Below are 8730 nucleotides of genomic sequence, written 5' to 3' on the forward strand. Positions count from 1 at the left end.
ATATAAAGTTTTCAAACTTCATAGCTTGTCTTAGTGGAAATTTCCTAGGTTGAGAATTTGAGTTATATTGTATAGCATTGATGAACTCTATAATATGCTAAGATTCCTGTGTTCCTTACATTACTAGCATGATTTTTAAGTTGATGGTTTGCATGATAAACTAGTTTAAAAATACATGTCATGCACATATTTCTGAAGTATGATTTTAGCGTGAATTACAGTCAAGTGCATATTTTGTGTTTTCCCAAGCAATTTTAAAAAGCATGTCCTCTTTTAATGTATCGTTTTATGAGTAGATGGTACTTACTAAGCATTCGCTTATAGATTTGCATTTCCTTATACTGTAGATAAAGGTAAAGGAAAGCTCGAGTAAGAGGGGGCAGCAGGAGCAGTGCTTGGTGGGTGTGTGTGTGATGGAACCGTGGAAGAAGATCCTGAAACTTACTAGTGTAGGGAATGTGTTAAAACTTGGTGTAGTGTATTTTCCTACCTTTTGGTTATGCATGAAATACCGCTAAGAGTTGCTTATGATGAATTTACAGTTTGGTAGTAATTAGTGTGTCAAAGACTCTTCCTTAAGTAGAGGGATAGAAGGGTAGTCCAAGGAGGAGTACAAAGGGGAGAACAAGCTCATTTGGTAGAGCAGGGTGTGACCCTCTGCACGGCCCGTGGCACGGCCGTGTAGATTCACACGGCCTTCCACTGCCTGCTCTCGGCCAAGGTGACACGACCGTGTGAAATCACACAACCGTGCATCTCTTCCTCTCGGCCAAGGCTACACGACCGTGTGGATTCACACGGCCGTGCGCCTCTTCCTCTCGGCCACGGCTACACGGCCATGTGGATTCACACGGCCGTGCCTCTCTCCCTCTCGGCCGAGGTGACATGGCCGTGTGGATCCACACGGTCGTGTACCTCTTCCCCTCTGCCAAGGGGACACGACCATGTGGCCCTCACACGGTTGTGCCCTGCGCCAGCCAGGAGTACATTACATGTCAGGGCCACACGGCCCAGACCGGTTAGAAGCTTTAGACTCCCTTCCAGCTCTGCTTAGCTTCAAGTCATGTCCTATCAATTGAAACAAGTTAGAATAGATCTATGGACTAAGCGGCATGTAATAGGTAAGAATGTCGAAACTAAGTAGGAAAGAGTAACGTCTGACCTGATAGGCAAGGGTATGAAGGGTGGGTGTTACAATAACTACTGCATATATTATTAATTGTGCATTTGAAATTTTTTTCAAATAGGCATAGTTGTAGCACTCTATACTTAGTAGTGTGAACATCTTGTGTGATCTTAATTTGAGGAAGTTGAGTTTTTTTTTTTTACTTTCGACTTAACAGTGTGAACTATCTTGTGTGATTTTAATTTATTTTTTTCATTTATTTGATTATAGATGGGTGATCAAAATGCTAAATATAATTGTTGGTGCGGTTAGCACTAATTATTTAACCCAGGTTTTGATGAATGACAAATAGGTTAAGTTAGTTTTGTTGTTGTCTGACACTTTGATCGAGTGTGCAGGAGAAGTCCAGACAGGTCGACGGGCTGACCGGATGTCTGGCACAAAGTCCAGCTAGGTCGACGGGCTGACCGGATTGTGAGATCTCGGAAAAATTAATTAATAGGGTTATTTGAGAAATAGCCTTATAGAATTTTTTCGGAATTTTTAGAAATTTTCTGAGAATTTTTTCGGAGCTCGTACGACGAGTTTTGAGGGGGATTAATTACGGGTACGGATAAAGCCTGTTTGGGATACCCGTTTAAGTGAGAAATGGTTTATATTATAAATTTCATTTCGTTTTCTTTTTATTTCCCAAATGCCCGAACCCAAGCCTTCCTCCTCTCTTCCCCGATCTCTCCTCTCTGCCTTCTCGGTTCTCTCTCGCGGACGGGCGACGGCGACGGGAGCAAGGCTCCAGCTCCGGCGATCTTTCCTTGCCGGCATCATCTCCGATTGAGCTTAGGCCGGCTGGCATTTTCCTTTCCGGGCCGCAGCATAGCATCGTGTCTTCTCACGCCTGCCTGCCGAGCCCTAGTTCTTGTTCGGCGCTGTTGTATTGAGCTCAAGTCCGGCCGACGCCTTTCATCTCCGGTCTTCTTCATGTTCCGATTTCTTTCTTTCTTCTCAGGTCTTCCCCGAGCCTTTCCTTCCCCGATCCTTCCTCTCTGTTTTGCCGATCCTTTCTTCCCCGATTCGATCGCCGGCTTGAAGATGCCCTAGGGTTTCGAAGGTAAGCTATTAAACCTAGCTGTGGATTTTAGAGCTTCGGTTTTCTTCTCTGTTTACCGATCCTCATCTTCTTGGCGGTGGAATTAGGTCACGGATTTGGAGCGGTTGGAATCAGGGAGGTGTTGTTGGATTAGGGGAAGGAATCGGATCAGACTCGTGCTAGGTTTTCCCTTGATCGGATCAGTGGACCTCCACCTCCTTGCTGTTGATTGAGGTCTCAAATTGCAGGTTAGGTACTGTGGGGTTTTGGTTGGTGGTCAGTAATTGCATCCGGGCAGAAAGGTAGATTCTAGCAGCTCATCCGGCAGGACCTCTTTCCGGCAGCCCTCTTGTTGACTGAGCTTGAGGTATTGTGTATTGATTGATACATGTTCTAGAGGAATTAGGTTTCGTGTGATTGATTAGTTGAATGTAGGTTTTGTTCTTTGTTTTAGATAATTGATCTTAGATGTAGATCATATTGAATTAGGGATAATTGGATTTCATGGTCATGTGTTAGATGATTAGATTTAATTGCTTAGATTAAATTAATGGAATGATTAGGGTTAAGACAATTAACCCTAGTCAACTATTGGATTTAATTTAAGATTGGATTTCTAATCTAATTGGTGATTAGGGATTAGGTAACTAAACCCTAATTAACTGTTAGATTTAAATTAGGTAGGTTGAGATGATATTAATTAGGGTTTTGCCCTAATTTAGTTTTAGGAATTTTATTTAGCTATTCCATTTAGATTTAGCTAAATAAAATATATATGTTGTTTGACACAGGATTTTGATTCGAGACAGACGTCTTGACGTTGACTTCGGATTTGGGATTGTACCTTCTATTTGAGGCGGGTACCCTTTGACTTATCTCTTGATAGTGTCTTTTGATATGTGCAGTTTATATATACTTGCTAGTGATTGGTAGATTTAGCACTTCCCTGGTTATAGGTTATTCGATACTTGTAGATGGTTACTAGTGATTGGTAGTTCAACACTTCCCCTGGATTTAGGGTTAGTTGATACCTATCACATACTTCATCTGCTAGTTGCTTTACTTCAGGATTGGATATTTTATCTCTTGCCATGTGTATATATGTTCATAGAGGTGCATATCTATAGTGCTCTACTCTACTGGATTAGTTGCTTTACATGTGTGATACATGCTCTTGGATCATGATACTTACATCATTGTATATGTGATGTCTTTGGATTTATACTGTTTATATCATGTTTATAGTTATATGTGTTTACCTTTTTGACACGCATATATATGGAGGAGGCTTTGTTCAGGTATGTCATATTGTAGCCGCATGCACCATATCGCATGATTGCATGCTGGGCGATTGACGACTCCATTATTGTTGAGCTCGTCGGCCGGCTACATAGGCCTGCACACAACGTGTTCACTGCATGGGTAGTGGCACAGCACAGTAGGGTGTGTATGGCAGTAGCTCTGTAGTGCTCCGCTGGTCCGCTCATGGGTAGTGTGACTGCAGCGTGGTAGCAGACAGGGATCCCTCCCCGTCATCGCGTACCGGGAGTTGAGAGCATTGCGCTCCCTCACTATGTTTGAGGTAGGAGGATAGGTGTACTCCGACAGCATCCCGTCCACTCGGTCACTCTTCAGGGGCAGTGATGGCAGAGTGCACGGTGTCACAGCCCTACCCACTCGGTCTCACCATTGTGTGTGAGATGGCTGACTGGTTGACAGGGGTGACCATGTCATATTGCATCATATGCACGGATTGCATTAGTTATGATTGATGTATTTTGGTGATTGCATATGATTGACATGCATACAGGATACATGTTGTTGCTCTGACTATTTTTATCTCTGTATGTTGACAGTCAGTTGCCCAAGCCTCGCAGGTGAGTACAGTTTATTTCAGTTATGCATTTTCTTATTATTCTTGCTATAGACTGTACTTTATGCCTATTGCTGGTTATTACAGTTTATTTCAGCTATGCATATCTGTTATACTGTTAGGAGACTGTACCGTAGATTGTACTGTTAGGAAACTGTACTGTAGGCTCTATGGTTTAGTGTACTGTACCATAGGATGTTACTGGTGGTTATATGTTGCTGTACATATCTATTGGATTACCTGCTGAGTTTTTTGGACTCACCCCGTTGTTACTATTTTTCAGGTTGAGGCCGTCGGGAGATATTCCAGTCGCTAGCCCCATTATCGCGAGGATTTTCTTTGTCGGATTATATTTTGCTTTTGCATCTTATATACTTGTATTGTGGTTTGTATTGTGGACTTTATGACGCACATTGGGTTTACTACTTTTGTTTTCCGCTGCGAATATTTCATTACTTCGTGGATTTCGTTTCTTCGTTGTAGTGGAGTAGGATGTGTACGTATATCTTCGTTGATTTCTATATCATCTTTTCTTTATACAACTGCGTGGATTGTTCATATTATATCTGTGTGGAATATTGATATAAACTGCGTGGTTTGTTTCTTATTTGCATTGTATTGTTCCGGCCGAGTGTGGCCGAGGTATAGATATATGTATACTGAGATTCATATTGTCCGCCGTACAGGGGAGATGCTGCCGAAATTTCTTCGGACAGGGACTACCTGGGCGTGACAATTTATTTGGTATCAGAGCTAGGCTCACGATACTTGCTCTTCGTTTTTGATTTTCGAGGTTTATCTGATACTAATTTATTTGGTATCAGAGCTAGGCTCCGATTCGGATTTTTGTGTCCTGCGAGCGTATCTGGATTTTTGGGATTTTATCTGATACCAATTTATTTGGTATCAGAGCTAGGCTCCGATTCGGATTTTTGTGTCCTGCGAGCGTATCTGGATTTTTGGGATTTTATCTGATACCAATTTATTTGGTATCAGAGCAAAGTTTTGCGATACCTACTTGTCGGGTTTCAGATTTACGTGGCTTACTTTCGTGAGCATTTCTCGGTATTTTCGGATTTGTCCGGATTTCCGTCGATTTTCTCGTTTCAGAATTTCGAGGTATTTTGACGAGGTTTTATTGGTTCTTTATGGGGCTAAGCAGCGACCGGACATCTCCAGACGGCAAATAGGTAAATGAGGTAATTTTTTTCAGTTCTTATACCTGTAGTGATATCTGGGTAACATTTTGTTACAGATATGACACATACACGTATTCTAGTACCGAGACGTGGTCGCACACGTAAGAGGGCGATAGATTCTCCGGAGACAGAGTCTCCAGAGAGATCTGCTAGGGTCGAGCCTGTCCGTCAGGGACAAACCCGTCAGGATATTATAGGCACGTCGGATTATCAGACCCCGATAGTTCCGACTTTAGAGGTACATACTTCGACTATACCACTAGTGGTATCACATTTAGTATACCCGACACCCCCTCCAGTCGTGCCTAATACTGCGTACTTGAGGTACGAGATGAGGCAGAGATATGGTGGGACATGCAACGCTCGATTATAAGCGTGTGCAGGAGAAGTCCAGACAGGTCGACGGGCTGACCGGATGTCTGGCACAAAGTCCAGCTAGGTCGACGGGCTGACCGGATAGCTGGCGAGAAGTCCAAGCGGGTCGACGGGCTGACCAGACGCTTGGCGAGAAGTCCAGCTAGGTCGACGGGCTGACCGGATAGCTGGCGAGAAGTCCAAGCGGGTCGACGGGCTGACCGGACGCTTGGCGAGAAGTCCAGACGGGTCGACGGGCTGACCGGACGTCTGGCAGGTAAGTGAGGTAAGTCACTGTAGGGGAGTGACTGCGAGGACACGTTCCCGGGAAGGGAACATTAGGCGTCGATCCGGCTTAGATCCATTTCGGATATCTAAGTCGAGATCGTGACTAGATTCCGGTCTCGAAAGACGGAATCTAATTACTATTTCTTTTTATCATAACTTTGCTACACTCTATTTTGCAGGATATTTTGCAATGCTCCGGACTAACGTTTGTCTTGCAGGGACTGATCGTTGGAAAATGGAGTCCGAGCGCCCGGAAGGGATCCGGGCCCGGAAGAAATCTGAGCGTTCGGACTGCATTTTATCCACCACGTCACTTCATCACTGGAGCGCCCTGGAAGGCATGGCTAGCCTCATATAAAAGAAGGGTCAGAGGAGAGCTTCAGAACAACAATGAAAAGAAAACTCTTCCACTGCTCTGCACTTCTGCGACGCTAACAAAGCTCCGACACTACGCTCCTTTCTTGTCTTTATTGTCGGTATTTGTTTTTCATTTTCATTAGCATTCATTGTACTGTTTTGTGTAATCATTATTTCGAACTGCTAGTGAATTGCCCAACGAAAGTACTCACAGAGTACGGGCCTTCGAGTAGGAGTCGTCACAGGCTCCGAACGAAGTAAAATCCATTGTGTCCAGTTTTTATTCCGCTGCGCTTATACTCGGTGTTTTTTCGAATCGATATTCACCCCCCCCCCCTCTATCGAATATAACGGTCCTACAAGTGGTATCAGAGCAGGTACCGCTCTGATTTGGTGCAACCACCAATCAGGCAAAGGGGGGACATCGCCATCTTTTCACCATTGTTTAGTATTTAAAAAATATTACATTTTCAAAATTTTGAAATAATATTTTTTTCAAATATTTTATTAATATTTTATTATTTTTTCCGAAAATAGTGAAATATTATTTTTTCCAGCACTGCTAATCCAAGACCAAGTCTTGGGATTTTTTTCTGTTTCTCTGTGTGCAAGAATAATGACTCTTCAAGAAGGACGGAACCCCCACGAACCACCACCATACGATCAAGATTTCAACTATTGGAAGCGATTAATGGAATGCTTCTTAGGAAGCGTAAACTTTGATTATTGGCTGATATTGAGAAAACCTTCTCAGAACTCAGAACTAAACACAAATGTAAGTAAAATCATTTGTAATGTTTTACCTAACAATGTTTTATGCAGAGTAAAAAAGTACAAAGATGCACATGAGCTTTGGACCCAATTGATCAAACTTCACGAGGAGCCGATGGAGCTCGAGGATCAAGTAAAAATCGAATCCGAACTCGGGTTAGATCCAATCGAAAAGCCTACTGAATTAGGGGTTGCGCTCAAGGTTAGTGATATTTACCAAAATACCCCTGCTAATAGTAGTTTAAAAAATATGAGCATTGATCTGGTTATTTCTGAAAATATATGTAAAATACGGTGCCCAAATAATAATAAAATAATAAGATTATTGGACAAATAATCTTATTGGATTTTTCAGGAATTTTTAGAAATTTCTGGGATTTAATCGGAGCTCATATGACGTATTTTAAGGGGAATCAACTATTAGGTTTAGAGGAAGCCTGTTTGGAATATCCTTTAGTGGGAGTTGATTGAGGAAACCAACATAGGGTTTAATTGAATGAACCTAAGTTTAAAACCTCACCTATTCCTAACCCGTGCCCTAATTTCACGCCGACCACCTCACTTCCCGATTCCTCCCCCTCCTCTCTCGTGTCGCTGCCGACCACCTCAGCCCGACGCCGATCGCCAGCAACCTGTGCGCGGCCGTCTCCCGATCATCCTCCTCTCCGTGCCACTGTCGGCCACCACAGCTTGACGCCGGACGTCGCAGCCTACCGCCAGATCGCCGATTCTTCTCTTCACCGATCCTCTCCCGATTCGCCCTCATCTCGACACTTGATTGTCGACGCTGACCCCCTTAGCACCAATCCAGCGGTCGTCTGTCTAGCCCTAGCCGCGGACACCAGGAACTCGCCGGAAACCAAGCGCGTGAGTCGGTGACAGTAGGGTTCTTGAGTCTTTTGCCTTTCTTGAGATTTCTCTGATTCCTGCTTCTTTGTTTTGATTGGTCACCGTTCTTCCGATCGGTTGAGGCTGAAGCAGCTCGGCCTTGTCGTCGCCTCTTCCCTTTCATCGTCGGCATAGATTTATGTCATTGTTGTTCCGAAGGTTGAGTCGTCATTCTTGTAAGGTTTGATATGTGATCTGAGTCCTAGACTCAACCTGCTGCCATTGGATTTCTGCACATCGCAGCTCCGATCACTGGATTTTGGTTCCTCTTCGTCGCTGGTACAGATTGGTTATCGATCCATTGGGTGGGACAGATTTCATACACAGAGTTAGATTGAGGTATGGTTCGTATCAGATGTGTAGCAAGTTAATTTTCATTTTGTATGGGAATATAGAGATTTGATGTTTGGTTGGTTTTGTAGCTCCGGCCAGCACTGTTCACCGGCGATCCACAGTGTCGGCCATCTTGTTACAACTGTGAGCTCTTCAGACATGAGCTACCAGCAACTCACTTGGAATTGGGTAAGTGTTAGTTATAGGTTGTTGAAGTCAAGTTTGACTTGGATCACAAGGTTATTAATAGGATTCATTGTTTGGATTGTTAGCTGTGGTAGTTAGAAATGGAAGTATGTGAATAAAGAGGTTGAATCGGTTTAGGTTTGTTGATAGTTGATACATTGATTATAGTTTTGTCTCATATCCTGTATTTGTAGGATCCGAGTTGGATGTGATCATCTGGAGTTGTTGAAGACGGTTGACACGTACTACGTATAAAGGCGGGTACTTC

General features: G+C 43.5%; 1 long non-coding RNA gene across 2 annotated transcripts; it reads left to right on the forward strand.

Moving 5' to 3' along the window:
• Positions 1 to 1858: 1858 nt before the first annotated feature.
• On the forward strand, positions 1859 to 3069 carry LOC122017422. Of its 2 annotated transcripts, XR_006121348.1 has the most exons (4): positions 1859 to 2070; positions 2133 to 2234; positions 2321 to 2580; positions 3005 to 3069. It is a non-coding gene; the product is annotated as an uncharacterized LOC122017422 (long non-coding RNA). The 2 variants fall into 2 exon arrangements; XR_006121347.1 differs by lacking the exon at positions 1859 to 2070 and having other exon boundaries at positions 2087 to 2234.
• The last annotated feature ends 5661 nt before the right edge of the window (positions 3070 to 8730 follow it).

The sequence above is a fragment of the Zingiber officinale genome, chromosome 8B (assembly GCF_018446385.1).
Source record: "Zingiber officinale cultivar Zhangliang chromosome 8B, Zo_v1.1, whole genome shotgun sequence".
NCBI classification, from domain to species: domain Eukaryota; kingdom Viridiplantae; phylum Streptophyta; class Magnoliopsida; order Zingiberales; family Zingiberaceae; genus Zingiber; species Zingiber officinale.